At 40.8% G+C, this 17598-nt stretch overlaps 1 protein-coding gene and 1 long non-coding RNA gene across 10 annotated transcripts in view; both read right to left on the bottom strand.

Moving 5' to 3' along the window:
- LOC121289124 overlaps window positions 1-10890 on the bottom strand; it is a 38148-nt gene extending 27258 nt beyond the window's left edge. Inside the window, exon 1 of the long non-coding RNA XR_005945493.1 lies at window positions 10813-10890. This is a non-coding gene — a long non-coding RNA (uncharacterized LOC121289124). The remainder of the gene's footprint in view (window positions 1-10812) is intronic.
- Window positions 1-17598, bottom strand: part of nfia (nuclear factor I/A) — a 529589-nt gene that overhangs the window by 357132 nt on the left and 154859 nt on the right. The window lies entirely within an intron of this gene.

The following is a 17598-nucleotide window of genomic DNA, read 5'->3' as shown; positions in this document are numbered from 1 at the left end:
AAAAATTTGAGGGTATACACAGGTGGCTAGTATGATAAATGGAAATAGTACCCATGCTGACCTCTCCCAATGATCAATTACCCAGAAACTTAAAAAAAGAAAAATATTAATGTACAAGAGGAGAGCTATCGTGAAGACTGCTTAAAACATGCTGACCAAAGAATAAAAGTATTAACAGTCGCTTGATGGTGCCAAGCTTGAATATTGCTGATAACAGGAACATACCGTAGAAACTTTTCATCTTGCACTCACCAGGACAGATTCACAAGAATACCAAATCTCAAAGGGAACAACAATTAATACTGCATGAGAAGTGGGTGTTAATTGATTGGCAAGTGGACTCAGATCGGTAGAGGTGTTGCCACCAGGGATGGTGCACAGAAAAAGCTGTCCTGATGAATGCAAGACAAAAATGTTCAACAGCATGTCCCTTTTTTCAGCAAACTCAATAAACACATTCTACATTTTCTTAAAATAAACTTAAAAATACTTGTATTGCTTTGCCACAGTAAAATTTTGCATTTACTGGTGTCAGAACAATCAGCAACATATACAATGTACACATTTAGCCACCTGGGATCATGTTTTTTGCTTTTAGGCCAAGCTGTTGGTCATTTCACCTAACCTTCCCGTGCCCCAGCAGCTACTTCCTTTTATTTATTTAAGCTACAGATACAAGCCACTACTGGTAAGGGAACAATTTTTACTTGTCTGGTGCAGGAACAAAGGGACCTCGATGTATATGTGCATAAGCATTGAAGGTGGCAGAGCATGTTAAGAGCAGTTAATAAAGCCTGTGATATCCTAAATTTCATTAATAGGGGCACTGAGTACAAGAGTTAGGAGGTCATGTTAAACTTGTATAAGACATTAGTTAGGCCTCATCTGGAGTACTGCATCCAGTTCTGGGTGCCATACTTGAGGAAGGATATGAAGGCATTGGAGAGAGTACAGAGGAAATTCACAAGAATGATTCCAGGGATAAACAACTGTAGCTATGATGATAGATCAGAGAGATTGGTCTGTTTTCCTTGGAGAAAAAAGCACTGAGAGGAGACTTAATAAAGGTATCCAACATCCTGAGGGGTATGGACAGGGTAAATAGTGAGAAAGGATGTGATTACACTGGAAAGGGTGCAGAGGAGATTCACCAGGATGTTTCCTGGGCTGGAGCATTTCAGCTATGAAGAGAGACTGGATAGGCTAGGATTGTTTTCTTTAGAGCAGAGAAGGCTGAGAGGGGATATGATTGAGGTATACAAACTTATGAGGGGCATAGATAGAAAGAAACTTTTCCCTTAGCAGATATGTCAATAACCAGCGGACATAGATTTAAATTAAGGGGCAGGGAGTTTAGAGGGGATTTGAGGAAAAAAATTTTCACCCCAGAGGATGGTTGGAATCTGGAACACACTGTCTGAGGGGGTGATAGAGGCAGAAACCCTCACAACATTTAAGAAGTATTTAGATGAGCACTTGAAACGCCATAGCATACGAGGCTACGGGCCAAGTGCTGGAAAATGGGTTTAGAATAGATAGATGAGCTTGATGGCCAGCACGGACACGATGGGCCTGTTTCTGTGCTGTATAACTCTATGACTGTATGACTAAACTGTTCCCACTCAAGAGTACATCAAGAACTAGAGGGCATAGATTCAAAGTAATGGGCAAAAGGAGTAGAAGTGATGTGAGGAAAAATTTTTTTACCCAGAGGGTGGTTGGAGTCTGGAACGAACTTCCTGAGAGGGTGGTAGAGGCAGGTTCGATCGAGGTACTCAAAAGGGAATTGGATTGCTATCTGAAAAGAAAGAATGTGCAAAGTTACGGGAAACGGCAGGGGAGCGGAATTAGGTAGAATGCTCTTTAAGCGAGCTAGTGCAACTCGATAAGCCGAATGGCCACCTTCTGCACTGTAAAGATTCTGTGACTCTGTGATTAACATTTATCAAAAGGTTTGATGGAAATAAAGTTATAAACCTTCATGTGTTTCACTTGAGTAATTGAACTACACTTTCCAAAATAAGTGAAAACACCAACACCACCTTCCAGCTAAAATATCTTCTCAATTTTCTAATATTCCCTATGTGGAAAAATTACCTTGCACCAAAAAGTCCTTGGAAAATTTAGAGTTTGGTCTAGGAACATAGAAAATTGGAGCAGGAGTAGATCATTCGGCCCTTCAAGCCTGCTCCACCATTCGATATGTTCATGGCTGATCCTCTACCTCAACGTCATACTCCCGTTCTCTCCCCATACCCACTGACGCTTTAGTGTCTAGAAATGTATATCCTTCTTAAATATATTCAGTGGCTTGGCTTCCACAGCCTTCTGTGGTAGAGAATTTCACAGGCTCACCACCAGCTGAGAAGAGGTTTCTTCTCATCTCACTCCTAAATGGCCTACCCCGCATCGTGAGACTGTGACCCCTTGTTGTAGACCCCCCCCCCCAGCCAGAGGAAACATCATCCATGCATCCAGTCTATCCAGCCCTGTCGGAATTTTATTTGTTTCAATGAGATCCCCACTTATTCTTCCAAAATTCAGTGAATACAGGCCTAGTCGGCCCTATCTCTCCTCATATGACAATCCTGCCAGCCCAGGAATCAGTCAGGCGAACCTTTGCTGCACTCCCTCTACGGCAAGTAAGGAGACCACAACTACACACGATATTCCAGACGTGGTCTCACCAAGGCCCTGTACAGTGCAGTAAGACATCCTTGCAAACCCTTTTGCAACGAAGGCCAGCAAACCATTTGCCTTCCTAACTGCTTGCTGCACCTGCATGCTTGCTTTTAATGATTGGTGTACAAGAATACCCAGGTCCCTTTGTACATCAACATTTCCCAATCTATCACCATTTAAATAATACTCTGCCATTCTGTTTTTCCTACCGAAGTAGATAACTTTGCACTTATCCATGTTATGCTGCATCTGCCATGTATTTGCCCACTCACTCAAATTATCTAAATCGCCCTGAAGCCTCTTTACATCCTCCTCCCCATTCACATTCCCACCTAGTTTTGTGCCGTTAGCAAACTTGGAAATATTACATTTGTTTCCTCATCCAAATCATTGATATATATTATGAATAGCTGGGGCCCAAGCACTGATCCTTGTGGTACCCCAACAGTCAATGCCTGTCACTCCAAAATAGACCCATTTATTCCTACTCTGTTTCTCAATCCATGCCAGTATATTACCCCCCAATGCCATATGCTTTAACTTCACACACTAACCTCTTATGTGGGACTTTATCAAAAGCTTTCTGAAAATCCAATATCTATTCTACTAGTTATGTCCTCAAGAACTCCAGTAGGTTTGTCAAACATAATTTCCCTTTCATAAATCCATGTTGACTTTGTCTAATCTCATTTATATTTTCTAAGTGTCCTGTTATCACATTCTTTAAAAGAGACTCTAACATTTTCCCTACTACTGATGTTAGGTCTGTAATTCCCAGTTTTCTCCCTCCCTCCCTTTTCAAATAATGGGGTTATATTTGGCACCATGCATCTTGCCAGGGCTGTTCCAGAATCTACAGAATCCAATCTATACATGGACATAGAGGGATCAAAACAAATAAAGTCCAGTCTAATCTTTAGCTATTGTGCCCAGTCCTTTCAAGAATTTTATGAAGGCATTTCTACATCTCTGTAATTACAGTAATTTAATTTCCTTGTTCAATTTACCTAAACAGTTATGCTTGATTTGATTCTAAAGAAAAAGATTGCTTTATCTTGTCCTATCCAATCTGCACTTCTGTGTTCATATTGAACTATTCATCCCATTCTGAATAAATTCTCTTGTGATTTCAGCCTTAATAAGTCATCCTTAAGACCTGCATTTAAAATGCTTTCTTTTTCTGAGAAGCAGTCATCTCCGTATTATTAAGAGAGATAGCCGATTTGTTTTAATGTAAAACAACTATAGTAGAACTTTGTTCATCTTATACATCCATCAGCAAACATTCTAGTACTGCTGTGAGAGAACAATACGAACCAAACACTGCATTATATGCTTTATTGGGTGGAAAGAAGGGTTGAATTGCACAAAATTGCTCAGATTAGTGAAGATCAAAGGACAGAGGTCATTTTTATTATGCAAACTCTAAATGGTGACAACGGAACTAAAGGCCTTTAACATATTTTTTTGGATCATTGGTGTGAATTTAAAAAAATATTTATATTCTCTTCTAGGCTACTTTTTTTGCTTTTCAAGGACATTCTCTACAAGCTTTCTTTGCAAATACTCTAAATTAAAACAAAGACATTGATGCTTAGAGCCCCAACTAGCTGCGGACTGTACAACATTAAAGCCACTAACGATGATGGCATTATGACTGAGTGTGCACCAAAGCAGGCTGCAGGAGATTCTTAGCCTCCAAAATTTCAAGCAAGTCCAAAGATGAATGTAGTCAACTCTCTTTATGCTTTCTCATCATATAATTCTACCTCAAATGCTGTGAAGCACTCAGGAAAATTGAGAGCAATCTTGAGGAAGCTGCTGGGCACACAACCAACACAAACTTCAGAAAACATTTCTTTTCCTATTTGAAGAAAAGACGTGGGCAATTTTTTTATTAACAATTGACTTATGGTGTCATTTTTAACATATTTTTGTCAGTTTTAAGTAAATTGCCAATAATGCGCATCAGTGTTCAGATAATTCACATGTCCGTAGCAGCTGATACCAAGGTTCTGGGAATGCCTGTATATATGTATACTGTGGGGTAAATTTTTGAAAAATTAATGGAAAATCATTCATGCTGCAAATCAGGCACACTGATTCTCAGCACCTGAATTCCCACTATCACTGCCAGAGAAGTCCAGTACATTTAACATGGACTGAATCCAAAGAGGATTATTCATCTGCACCCTCATCACATGGAGAATTAACTTTTTAAAACTTGTAGGCCTCCGACTTAACTCAGAGCTGCAGACTGAATGTTTTATTATCTAAAGTCCTACATACTCATTACTCCATCTTCACCCAGGTCCATTGGCCTTTTGAATGCAACTGAATAAATTTCAACATTGTCATCCTTCTCTGCAAATCCTTCCACAGCCGCACTTAATTCTGCTTAAACAATGTTCTTCAGACATCCATACAGTCCTTTCTAACTCTGAACTATGGTTTACCTTCACTCCTTCCTTCCATCTTGAAGATCAGTCTTTTAATTCCTGCCAAAATGCCTCTGGAATTCTCTCCCAAGATTATCTTGATTTCAGCTTTCTTCCCCTATGCTAAAAACCCATGCCTCTGGAATTGTCCTCAAACTCTTTTTATGCTTGGTGTCCACCTCTTCATCTGGTATCGGGCTCTCAAATTTCATTTAGATACTTAATGTATGAATGTAAGTTTTTTTTTTAGTATATGTTCAATTTGTTGATTGTACAAAGATCTGTAGATGTGAAATAAATGATGAGAACTTCAAAACATGAGGTGACTGTAGCCAAAACATAAGTGACTTTTAACTATTAACCATCTTTGCATTCAAGGATTTATATTTGAGTTGGTTATTTACACAAGTGGACAAATATTCAGGGTAGATATAAGCAATGCTTGATTATTGTGTTTTGTATTTTTTATGGCCTGATTTAGAGTTTCATACTAATTAAAAGAGACATGAGAACATTAACAGCAGTTTTTGTCTGTCTATTGACCATCTCAAGATGAAAATAGAGGCAGTGGCCAGGCAGAAATGTTTTAAAACCTGGCAATCCAAGGCCCGCGAAACTGGATTTTCAAGTAACCCAGGCGGAAGTCTTATTACAGTAATTGCCTCCGGTCATACGCCAATTTAACACTCCAACTCAATTTTCAGATACTAAATGATGGAGATATACTCATACTCTTCCTTCTCACATTGGATGCTGAGCAGCCTATTATGTGGTCCTTAAAAGGATGCTGGGGGCAGCTTCCGACAAATTACAGGCAAGTTTACAAATGATTTCTGTGAGATCAGGAGGAGCATGGCACAAGTCTCTGGTTCACTTCCAGTCCTTCTGCGATTACCTTCTAGTTCCCTTTAATCAAATATTTCCGGCTCAGATCCAACAGGAATTGGTGCATTTCCCAGTTCAGCGAGCTGCCAGTCAGCGCTCATTAAGCATCGGCAATTCGCTGATCACTTTTAAACGAGGCCCATCTATAGTAATTATGGGTTTGTTTGGTGTGTAATGTACTTTTAAGAAAAATACTTGTTAAGGAAGATCACATTATCTGTAGTAACCAATAGAAAGTAGTGGGGACTACCTCAGCAGTCAGTGCAGGGATAGAGTTGGAGTTGAAAGCACACGTGTAGTAGCTGCTGAGTATGTTGTAAATAAGCTTAATGTTTCCAACCAAGAAGTGTCTGCAGATCAACTCTATCATTAATAGCAACTCGGCCAACCTTACAGCAAACTGGATTGAACAGAAGAAATTAAGTTAGAAATAAATCAGCACTATACTTTGCCCAGTGATTGTAAGTTGCATGCGCTGTTAGAATTGAAGAAGTTATCCCCTCTCACAATGCCACAATTTAGAAATGTTGATCCTTTTGAACCAGCCACAGACAATTGTCACTTTATTTTTTCAAGTGAATGAGATTATGGGGAAGAGAAGAGGCTTACGATCCTCTTAAGTACTTGTGGGAGCAAAATGTACGGTTTGATTCAAAGTTTGATGGCACCCAATGCCCCAAGATGCGAAGAATTTTGATGAATTGGTGGACCTCGTGAAGGGTCATTTTCAACCAAGGCCCTCAGTCACGATACAGAGGTTTAGGTTTAATTCGCGAAATACAAGCCTCAGGTGAGACAATTGCATGTTACGTGGAAAATTTGAAGCAGCTAATGGAACATTGCGGGCTCAGTACAACTCTAAACAACATGCTCAGAGATTGTTCAGTGTGTGGTGTGAATGAGGACACTATTTAGAAAAGATTATTGTCCGAAATGAATCTGGATTTCATGAAGACACTAGAGATAACGCTGGCCATGGAAAGCGCAGTAAGAGGTTCAAAAGCAATACTGGGTGAGCAAAATGGCCCCGTCGTCCACATCGGGCCTGAAACCCCAGCCAAAAAGGCGTGAAAATGCAGGACTCTGCCGAAAAGCAGGAAACAGCCCCCGCTAGCCGAAGAATAAAGAAAAATATCTTAGTGGCGAAATCGAAGAATAATTTTAATAGAAGTGGAAACAATCAGTCTTTTAGCAATTGCCAATTTAAAAATATCAAGTGCTAATACTGTCACAGAAATAGACATATGATGAGGCAATGCAGGGAAAGATTCAAGCAGGCTTGTAAACAAAAGAAGAAGCCCAATGAAATCCACAATGTAGAAGAGCCTGAAACAACAAATTCAGACATTTACTCATTGTTTAACCTGAAAGTTGGACAGACAGAACCAGTGTTTGTCACTGAAAGTAAATGGCAAACCTGTTAGAATGAAAATGGACATGGGAGCTTCCACTACAGAAACTGGGGAACATACCTTCAGATATCTGTACAATGGTGAACATCAATTAAGTTTAGAAGAAACAGCTGCCAAGCTAAAAGCATATACGGGTGAAGACATTCAAGTAAAAGGCATAAGCAGAGTAACTGTCCATTATGGAAGCCAATTGGTAAAGCTACCAGTGTTGGTATTGAGAGGCAGAGAACTAAGGCTTTAGGACTGAAATTGGCTAAGAAAAATCAACCTTGATTGGCCAGTGAGATTCCAAAAGGAAGCTGGAAGTGTTCTTGTTTTGAAAAAGGAGTGTGTAAGGACCCAACAACCTGAAGAAATGCGGGCTGTCTTAAGCCAAGACCTGGAAGAACAGTAGAAGAAGCTCAAAGAGACCCTGCTTGATGACAGAGTTTGAGATGAGGTGAGCAACCTTTGCGGGGATAAAGAAAACCTGTTAAAAGACCTTCACACATTGGAAGGTTCCCTCAGGTTAGAGTTTGTACCTCTGGAAAAGTATGAAGAAAAATAGAACGAATTAAGCACTTCTCTGAACAAACTGAAGAATGAGTTGGCAGTGAAGACACAACAATATTCAATTTTCCAGAAGGCAGCAAGCAAACACAAAAAAGAGACGGAAGAACTGAAGAATCAGCTAAATGAGGCTAAAGAGACTTTGGAATGAAAAGTCTCAGAGCCTTCCAAGAAGCAGACAGATAATTAAATTTTAGGAGACTCAGCCACTGAGCTCAGGCAAGTTGAGCTTGCATCTGAGAGAAAACTGGCCAACATTGAGGTCAAAAAGAAGGCCAAGATTAAAGTCTGTGCTTGAAAGAAAAAGGCACGTAGAAAGGAGATACAGAAATACTAATAGGCTTTAATTCTGGCAGCATATGAATACACTTTGGTACATAAGCCTGGCAATCAAATTGCAAATGCCAATGCCCTTAGTCATTTGCCTTTACAAGGAAATGATGAGTTCCACAGGAATTTGTTTCACTGTTAAATTTCTTATTTCCTCGCTGATATGTGCTCAACATATCAGAGACTGGACAAGTCGGGACCCAGTCATATCTCAAGTACGAGAACAAGTGCTACAGGCTTGGTCACAGGACCCCATATCTGATTAAATGAAACCGTACTGCAACAGAAAGCATGAAATAACCAGTCAGGATGGTATCATATTGTGGAGTGCATGAGTGGCAGTTCCTCCAAAGGGGAAGGAGCCATTTTTAATTGAACTACACAGTGCCCATCCAGGAATTTCCCCAACGAAGACTATAGCATGCAGCTATCTATGGTGGCCTGGGATGGATGGCAAAATAGAGAGTTTAGTAAAGCACTGTGTGCAATGTCAGCAACTGCAAAAGTTGCCAGTGACAGCTAAATTACAATTGTGAGAGTGGCCAGGTAGACCCTGGGTACACATTAGCTACATTGGACCTTCCCTGGGAACAATGTTTCTGCTCATTTTCGATGCCCATTCGAAATAGTTGGTTGTATATGAGGTGAAGTCACCATCAGCTGCTACAATTGAGAATCTACGTCAAAGTTGTGCCATTCACGGGCTTTCAGAAGTAGTCATTTCCGATAAAGGCACCACGTTTACAAGTGCTGAGTTTCAATGGTTTATCAGCCTTGACAGTATCACTCATGTAAAAACGGCACCTTATCACCGTTCTTCAAATGGACTGGCCAAAATGGCAGTTCAAACATTCAAAGCAGGAATGAGAAAGCTAACTGGCGATTCCTTGGCGACCAAGCTAGCACGGTTTCTTTTTCATTACAGGACTACACCTCACGCAACAACACATGTCACACCTGCAGAGTTATTGTTGAAACACCATCTCAGGACGAGATTGAGCTTAATAATGCCTAATTTAGAGGGGAAGATGGAAAGGAGTCAGGGAAGCCAGAAAACTAGACACAACTGGCATAGTTGCAAGAGGAAATTTACTGTGGGAGAGCGGTATACAAAGAAAACTCCAGGGAAGGACCAAAGTGGTTACCAGGTGAAATAAGTGCAGTGACTGGACCTCTATTTTACCTTGTGGAGGCGGAAGGCTGGATAATCCATAAACATGTGGACCATTTAAGGAAGTGAGAGACAAATCACTAAGATTTGGTTCCACCAGTGACCATGACCGGGTCTGTGTTTCCTGTTGAGGATATTCAACCCAGGACAGACGTGCCTGACGTTCCTTTAAGAGTTGAGCATACAGAACTACAAATGCCCACCGAAGAACCTGATGTTCACGCAAATCTGGAAAAGGAGGTTCCTGACAAAGAATCTGAATTTGTGGAGCTGCAACGTTCCACACGTAACAGGAAACCATCTGAAATACTGAACTTGTAAATTCTTTACCCACTGTAAATATTTTATTGTCTTGAAAAATATGTACTTGTAAATATATGTATAGCTGAGTTAAAGGGGGAGGAATGTAGTAATTATGGGTTTGTTTAATGTGTAATGTACCTTTAAGAATAATACTACCCATGATCTGTAGTAACCAATAGAAGAGTAGCGCAGGCTACCTCTGCAGTTAGTGCAGAGATAGAATTGGAGTTGAAAGCACATGTGTAGTAGCTGCTGAGTATGTTGTAACTAAACTTAATGTTTCCACCCAGAACGTGACTGCAGATCAACTCTATCATTAATAATAGCAACTCAGCTACCCTTACAATGCTGACCATGAAAATGGCTCAGCAAACTTATCCAGCAGGCAGAGCAATCACTGTGGTCCACTGCCTGTCTGATGCAAATGATAAATGAAAATTGGCCTCATTACACTTCATGACCATGTAAGAGGGCAAGAATAATTTTATTTGAAAATGACCGTGGTGTCCTTACACAATACACAATGTACAAGTTGCCAAAATGTAATGGTTGCAGTGGTAGGGGAGTTATATTCCTGCAAACAAACCTGGTGGACTCTCTCACAGGAAACTAAATATTTTCCAAAATAGATTGTTTTCTCTTAGTGCAAAAAAAGTTATTTCAGCACTCAAAGGGTTAAGCGATTGGCAGAAACTTAGAAATAGGTATAGCACGGAAAAAAATCAAAGAGGTTATAGTTGTATGAACCATATTTCAGCAGTGGGAAAAAACTGAAGTTTTACAACACAGATTTTTAGGGTGCTTAATTGTTATTTTAAATTTAGCAGTCCAACTGTTTTATGTACTTTAGTATCCTCATCTCTTTCTACTTCAATACTATCCTCCTCTCCCTTCCCCCAAAGACTCTTGATAGGGAACTGAAGATTAGTACTGCCTAGTCTAGACTACAGCCAACACCACAGCAAGCTGAAAAGCTCAGATATTACAATCTGCCTTTAACAAATCCAATAACATGAGCAGATCTTGACTGCAAAATACTCACATCTCACCCCAAATACTGCATCTGACTGAGGTTCCATTAAGTCTAGCTAAGCTGTTCAGCAACTGTTGGGCTGCTGCAACGAAAACTATCATTCAGATCAACTTCTGATTACATAATAATTTGTTATTTTGCTGAATTCTGGCACTAATCTCCCTTCGTTTGGTTGGAAGCCAGAAATTAGAGTGCGTCATTCCACCAGTTTTCAACAGTGAAGCTCTCATCTCACCCAGCAAGCACTCTGCACGCTTGGACAGGGGCCAGGAAGGGAAATCCATTTTGCATGAAGAATGTGCACAGCACAAGGACTTACGAGACAGTTTTTTTGCTTTCTTAAAATAACCTATGGACAACTGCCAATCTAGCTAGACACATATAACTTCAGAAATTTGGCATCAAAAACATGGTTAAGTATCTGAGAGGCAGAGAGAACAAAAATATGCTAGAGACTGGGTAACGGCTGTGAGTGCATTCGTGGCATATCACATGATCTGGCACAGCACACCTAATTGGTTAGGTTTTCAGCAAAGTACAGCCGCCATGTAAGGAGCTGCAAGCTGTATTCTGTTCTGGGGACTTAAAATGGCGGCTTCATATTTCGGCAAAATGGATAAAGTGAGCCCTAAAACCCCTTTTGAACTTTGCTGCAAAAGAAATAGTTTCAGGGGAAAACAAAGTACAGCAAATCTGAGTAAAAACAGATAATCTCAAAATTCAAATTACAAAACAGCACATTTAAACAAGTACTGACAAAGTTCCAAATTCCACATCAATTTAAAGGAGTACGTGAAAGACACAGAGCACACTGACCTCATTACAAAAAAATACCGTGCTTCAAAAAAAGACTGTGAACTCAAATCATTTTAACTGTCTGCCATATAGTGTGCAAGAGACCTGAATTTTGTCTAATATATGAAACCATCGCACTCATGAGGTTTTTTTTTAAAAGGGCATATCTACCTTGGCTCAAAACTACATTCACTCAACATAGACATGACCAGTCGAAAAACGCTCATCTTTATACGCAAATATTTGTCTCTGGCTGAAGTTCAGACAGCCCATAAGTGGCTGCCAGACACAACAGTGAAGTAAGGAGCAAGAGAAAGTAGCCCAGCCAGGGCAACTGACAGATAAACAATCAGCACTGATTTGTGAGCCTGTGACAGGCTTTTGCTGTTGAATGACTTAGCCACCAGTCACAAGGTGCTCCCACCCTGTTATTAGTGGTTAATCTTTCTAACAAGAAGCCTTCCCACAGTTAATGCCTAACCTACAAATATGCAGTCTATTTTTATTGCAGTCCTTTCTTAGCTTGCACATGGTTATGTGGTCACAGTCTATGTGGGCAGAATTATGAGTAAAAACACTTAACCCTTTAGGATTATAATACATTTCAAGATGAACCCACACAGGTCAGTTACTGCGAATTGGAAAAGCAGATTATCAGGACACAATATAAAGAATAATCAGGGGAATCATGCTTTGTTTACACTTGTAGCTACAGTGGCTCTGGCAGGACTCACTGGATGCTCACTGTGAGATAAGGGTAAGACTCTATGCAGTTTAGAATAGTGTAACCGCTACATCCTGTTCGTACAACATCCCTCACAGAGGTCACATTTAGTTCATGTTATGGTGACCCTGAATCAAATGAGTTTGCTTAGGATTCTTAAGTTGTGTGCAAAGTGGTGTCAATTACAGGTCTGAAGGATGCAGTACATTTGTATTTTGCACTAAAAACAGGAAATTTGCCTCCAACATGTTCACCAGCTGATTGCAAATGTCTACACACTTCCCAAATCAGAGCCACTACAAGGTCATGTGCTGGGAGTCGCCATTTCGACTGTAATCAATAACGCTGTGCCGGTTATAAGTGACAATTTAATACCCATCTGTTGCAGATTTACAACAAATGTGAATTTCTGACTCTACTGCAACTGATGGTAAACAGGAGAACATTTCTGGTACTCATGGGTTCCAAATGTTTTCAAATCCAAGGACATCAATTGATCGATCAAAATTATCTCTACTCTGGTCAATCCAGGCCTCAATGGGAATGAGGATCACGTGAGTTCTACAATAAGCAGGCAATCTGTTCTGATAGATTATCATCCAAGTAGCAAAGGGGAAAGTTTACCGTGGTTTTTCTTCAGTGCTTCAAAATTTTCCAAAACACCTTGACTTATGCCTAGAAGTTATGTTTGCAACATTATCGTATAAATCCTTAATGCATTGACATCAAGTTCCACTATGTTAACAGAAATATTAATCTGCTTAAAAGAATGACAATATAATTGACACAAATGCATTCACTGTTCATAAACAATTGCATGGCCTTGCTTCTAGTCTTTAAAGTCTCAGCATTAAAATGTTCAAGTTGCTTCTCCATCTATCCAGCAACTTGATCAGAAGTTAGTTAGAAGCTGAAGAAACAGCACTAATGACTCTCATGATTTCACAATGTGGCACAGCCTTCAAAACACAAAACTCTAGAGGCCATATGGCCCAACAGGTCCATGCCTGTGTTTCTGTGCCACACAAGCCTCCTCCCACCTTTCTTTATGTAACTCTATTAATGGTTTATTTATTTTATACTATTGTTTTAAAATGCATGATACACTAGAAAAGCAGAGATTTCTTTTTACTTACCACTGTATCCCCATAACTCAACCATTAAAATAATAGCCTAGAACCATATTATCAGTGTTGGCAATAGTGAATGTGAGGGGAGAAAAGGCATCATCAAATGGTTCTTGAGGAATTTATAAAAGTTTGTGAAGTTAGGAATGCAGTGGAAACTCCATGCATTTCATTACACAAAAACATATGAAAGCATGAGAACAAGACAAAGCAATTTAGCCCCAACTATTTTCACAGACCATCATAGCATCTATCCTATTTATTTAATGTAATAAGGGAAAATCCTGCAAAATAACCCTGCTCCAAAAATGTAACCAAACAAAATCCCAGAATATTCACCCATCGCCAATCATTGTGTGGCTATGGGTACCCGCATGGGCCCCAGCTATGCCTGTCTCTTTATGGGGTATGTGGAACATTCCTTGTTGCAGTCCTATTCCGGCCCCCTTCCACAACTCTTTCTCCGGTACATCGATGATTACTTCGGTGCCGCTTCATGCTCTCGTCAGGACTTGGAAAAATTTATTAATTTTGCTTCCAATCTCCACCCCTCCATCATTTTCACGTGGTCCATCTCTGACACTTCCCTTCCCTTCCTTGACCTCTCTGTCTCAATCTCTGGTGATAGACTGTCCACCAATATCCATTACAAACCCACCGACTCCCACAGCTATCTCGACTACAGCTCCTCACACCCTGCTTCCTGTAAGGACTCCATCCCATTCTCTCAGTTCCTTCACCTCCGTCGCATCTGTTCCGATGATGCTACATTCAAAAACAGTTCCTCTGACATGTCCTCCTTCTTCCTTAACCGAGGCTTTCCACCCACGGTCGTTGACAGGGCCCTCAACCGTGTCCGGCCCATCTCCCGCGCATCCGCCCTCACGCCTTCTCCTCCCTCCCAGAAACATGATAGGGTCCCCCTTGTCCTCACTTATCACCCCACCAGCCTCCGCATTCAAAGGATCATCCTCCGCCATTTCCGCCGACTCCAGCATGATGCCACCACCAAACACATCTTCCCTTCACCCCCCTTATCGGCATTCCATAGGGATCGCTCCCTCCGGGACACCCTGGTCCACTCCTCCATCACCCCCTACTCCTCAACCCCCTCCTATGGTACCACCCCATGTCCACGCAAAAAATGCAATACCTGCCCCTTCACTTCCTCTCTCCTCACCGTCCAAGGACCCAAACACTCCTTTCAAGTGAAGCAGCATTTCACTTGCATTTCCCCCAACTTAGTCTACTGCATCCGTTGCTCCCAATGTGGTCTCCTCTACATTGGAGAGACCAAACGTAAACTGGGCGACCGCTTTGCAGAACACCTGCGGTCTGTCCGCAAGAATGACCCAAACCTCCCTGTCGCTTGCCATTTCAACACTCCACCCTGCTCTCTTGCCCACATGTCAGTCCTTGGCTTGCTGCATTGTTCCAGTGAAGCCCAACGCAAACTGGAGGAACAACACCTCATCTTCTGACTAGGGACTTTACAGCCTTCTGGACTGAATATTGAATTCAATAACTTTAGGTCGTAAGCTCCCTCCCCCATCCCCATCCCCTTTCTGTTTCCCCCTTCCCCTTTTTTTTCCAATAAATTATAAAGATTTTCCTTTTCCCACCTATTTCCATTATATAAAAAAAACCCACTAGAGCTATACCTTGAGTGCCCTACCATCCATTCTTAATTAGCACATTCGTTTAGATAATATCACCAACTTTAATTTTACCACCTATGTGTTCTATTGTACTATTGTCGTTGACATCTTTTGATGATCTGCTTCTATCACTGCTTGTTTGTCCCTACAATCACACCCCCCCACCCCCCCCCCTCCACCTCTTTGTCTCTCTATCTCTCCGCCCCCCCACACACACACCTTAAACCAGCTTATATTTCAACTCTTTCTTGGACTCGAACGCAAGTTCTGTTGAAGGGTCATGAGGACTCGAAACGTCAACTCTTTTCTTCTCCGCTGATGCTGCCAGACCTGCTGAGTTTTTCCAGGTAATTCTGTTTTTGTTTTGGATTTCCAGCATCCGCAGTTTTTTTGTTTTTATCTCTGTGTTTAATTGACTGCCACTGCTCTTCAAGAAATGCCTACCTCCTTGAAGAAGTTCTGTTCCTCTCTGCGACAAGATTTCCGTATCTCTCTGTTGTCTTGCTCACCTTCTTTGCTTTCCATTTCCCTCCTAGTGTTTGACAAGGTGTTTACTAAAACCCGCTTTCACAGCCATATCTCCTTTCTCAGTGACTGTCTCCGTCTCCGACTTACCCCACGTGGATTTCAACTGAAATTCCACCCGTGTTTCGAACCCACCCAGGATTACAGGTATCTCCGGGACATAAAACGTTTCTTGGACTCGAACGCAAGTTCTGTTGAAGGGTCATGAGGACTCGAAACGTCAACTCTTTTCTTCTCCGCCGATGCTGCCAGACCTGCTGAGTTTTTCCAGGTAATTCTGTGTTTGTTTTTTATTCATCCCCAATGTTGTGTCCACAGACAACATAGCCAGAGGCAGTGGAGTACCATTATGGCTGATAGAGTATTTGGTCCTCTCAGTTTATACATATGGCTATAACTTCCAATCTGACTCATAACCAGAAATTAAACAATAGCCTTAAATACTTTTTCTGGTAATCAATGCTAAATTTTCACAACTGTATTGAAAAATATATTTTCCAATCTCCAAGCTTATTTGAATGCTCTTGATTTTACAATCTAAGTTAAATGGCTGATTTACATCGACATCATCTAGACTTGGCAGCATTTTTAAGCTCTGGAACATATCAAGCCTCAATATTTTTTTTCTAAAGAAAACAAATTCAGCTTTGCAAGTCTCTCCTCATAATTCAGAGTTCTACGTCGCAGAATTACCCTCGGCACTTTGATTTGAACCACTGCCAATCATCAATGTCCCTTTAAATAATGACTCAGAGTTTATTCATATGAACATACAAACGAGGAGCAGGAGCAGGCCATTCAGCCCCTCGAGCCTGCTCCGCCATTTAATATCATGGCTGATCTAATAGTAACCTCAAATCTGCATCCTGCCTTCCCCCGATAACCTATCACCTCCTTGCTTACCAAGAATATATTCACCTCTGCCCTAAAAATATTCAAAGACTCTGTTTCCACTGCCTTTTCAGGAAGAGAGTTCCAAAGACTCATGACCCTCTGAGAGAAAAAATTTGCCTCATCTCTGTTTTAAATGGATGACCCCTTATTTTTAAACAGTGACCTCCTAGTTCTAGATTCACCCACAAAAGGAAACATCCTCTCCACATCCGCCCTGTCAAGTTATGGAATTGTCAGGATCTTATGTGTTTCAATCAAGTCATCTCTTACTCTTCTCAACTTCAGTGGATATAAGCCTAGCCTGTCCAATCTTTCTTCATAAGACAACCCACCCATTCCAGGTATTTGTTTGGTAAACCTTCTCTGAACTGCTTCCAACACCTTTACATCCTTCCTTAAATAAGGTGACTAACACTGTAATCCAGATGTGGTCTCACTAGTGCTATGTATAACTGAAGCATAGCTTCCCTAATTTTGTATTCAATTCCCCTCACAATAAATTATAACATTCTATTAGTTTGCCTGATTACTTGCTGTAACAGCATACTAGCCTTTTGCGATTCATGCACTATGACACCCAGATCTCTCTGCATCTCAGGTCTGCAATTTCTCACCATTTAAATATGCTTTTCTTTTATTCTTCCTGTCAAAATGGACAATTTTAAATGTTCCCACATTATACTCCATTTGCCAGACCTTTGTCCACTCATTTAACCTATCTATATATTTTGTAGCTTCTTTATGTCCTCTTCACAAATTACTTTCCTACCTATCTTTGTGTCATCAGCAAATTTGGCAACCATTCCATCCATTCCTTCATCCAAGTCATTTATATAAATTGTATATAGTTGAGGTCCCAGCATTGATCCTGTGGCACACCACTCATTACACCTTGCCAACCTGAAAAAGATTCATTTATGCCCAATCTCTGCTTCCTTGAGCCAGCCAATCTTCTATCTGTGTCAAAATGCTACCCCCTATATCATGAGCTTTTATTTTCCGCAATAACCTTTAATGTGGTACTTGATCAAATGCCTTCTGAAAAATCTGAGTAAAGTACATCCACCAGTTC

This window comes from Carcharodon carcharias, chromosome 16 (assembly GCF_017639515.1).
Source record: "Carcharodon carcharias isolate sCarCar2 chromosome 16, sCarCar2.pri, whole genome shotgun sequence".
NCBI lineage: Eukaryota > Metazoa > Chordata > Chondrichthyes > Lamniformes > Lamnidae > Carcharodon > Carcharodon carcharias.
The sequence above is the reverse complement of the archived record's forward strand: the minus strand, read 5'-3'. Positions and strand labels throughout refer to the sequence as shown.